We start from the raw sequence: 1,831 nt of genomic DNA on the forward strand, positions 1-1,831 counted from the left end.
ATCCATTTCTGTCAATGAGGTACAGTGGACACCCATTATAGTTGCATTGGTGTTTAACTGATTTTCATGTGCGTGACGTTTTTTTATGAAGTTGCATATGCTGCTACTTGGTGTATATGTTTGTAGTTGTTAATTCTTGTTGACTTCTTCCCTTAATCAATAGGTAGTGAACTTCTTTGTCTCTTTGAACAGTCTTTGCTTAAAATTCACTTTGTCAGAAGTTCAGATAGATACTCCTTTTTCCTGGGTTCCCATTGCATGCAATATTGTTTTCTATCTTGAATATTTAATCTGCCTTTTTAGAATTAAATTTTTTTGTATACTGCATATTTTTGAGTTAATTTTCTTGTTCTATTCTGCCAATCTATGTCTTTTCTTTGGGTAGTTGAGACAATTTATATTGATCACTATTAATGAGAGGTATTGAATTACTCCTGTCATTGCATTTTTTCTCATTGCTTATATCCTTTTTCCCCTATTACTTAACTGCTATACTTACCAGATATATTCATTCTTTTTGCCTAATTTTATTTTATTGATTCTTTATAGGATATCCTTAAGAATTTTTTTGTAACATTCTTGGTACTCAAGGATTTCTTAAAATGCTCCTTATCAAGGTGTGGACCAGAGAGGTGTGGTTATAGACAGATCCCAGGCAGGGCTCCACCTGATCCATTAGGCTTGGGTACAATGGTCCAAGGCAAAGGCATACCAAGAAAAAAGCCACAAACTCACACAAGCTTCAGCCAGAGGCCCACCCCACAGCATCAATAAATGTGTGCAGATCCTGGGGAGGAGCAGTGTGGACCAGAGTGGCATAGCTGCAAGCAGATCACAGCGAGAGCCCCTTCCCAACCACAGTGGCTTGGACACACAGGCCAAAGCCAGGGACCCAAGTGGAAAAGACCTGCACAGGAACACAAGCAACAGCTCACCACAATATCATTGGTAACTGAGTGATAAACTAACCAGAAGCCTGCTCAGACCACAGAAACTGGGGTGCACAGCCCGGAGCCAAAGGCCCTCCCAGACAGCAACTACATAAGAGCCCTAGCTAGAGTCACACCTAGATACCATCCCAAGTGTGCACAGGCCCCATCCAGAAGTCTGTCCAGACAACAGGTCAGCTCAGGGATCCACAAGATCACCATTCTGAACTCAGGAATTGGTATACTGGTGAGCAGCAGAGAAAAGGCCATTTGGTGGTTTGATGAGAATTGAAGAACACTGGGTGAGCAAAAAGATGCCTCAACTGCATCGGTTGAAATGAGAAGACACATAAACAAATATCAAAACCAGACTTCCAGATCACCTAAAGAAAACCCAAAGGGAAATGAGATGGAATGATCTGATACTCAACTACCTGGACTCCATGAACTGGCAATGAAAGAGGATCATGAAGAAATGAAATCAGAAATAATTTATCAGATAACAGCATAGATTGTACTACTTTACATTCTCATCAGTGATGTATATAGGTTTTATTCCCCGCTGCAGCCTTACCAGGATGTTATTATTTGATATTTTTGGTACTGGAGCTCAAGTTTAAGACCTTGTCCTTGCAAGGCAGGAGCAGAACCACTGAGCTAAATCCATGCCTCTCAATGTTGTTTTTATTTGGGTTTCCTTACTGGTCAGCAAGATTGAGCATTTCTTCATGTTTTTATTGGCCATTTGTACTTCTATGAAACGTTCACTTATTTTTGTTGCCCATCTTTTCATTGGGTCTTTTACTTGGGGGAATCTATTTTTTTCCAGCTTTATATGTATTCTGGATACTAGTCAACTATCTGAGGAACAGCTGGCAGAATATTTTGTCAGACTTTGGTTT

The sequence above is a fragment of the Fukomys damarensis genome, unplaced genomic scaffold (genome assembly GCF_012274545.1).
Source record: "Fukomys damarensis isolate Sample0158 unplaced genomic scaffold, DMR_v1.0_HiC HiC_scaffold_39, whole genome shotgun sequence".
Taxonomy (NCBI): Eukaryota; Metazoa; Chordata; class Mammalia; order Rodentia; family Bathyergidae; genus Fukomys; species Fukomys damarensis.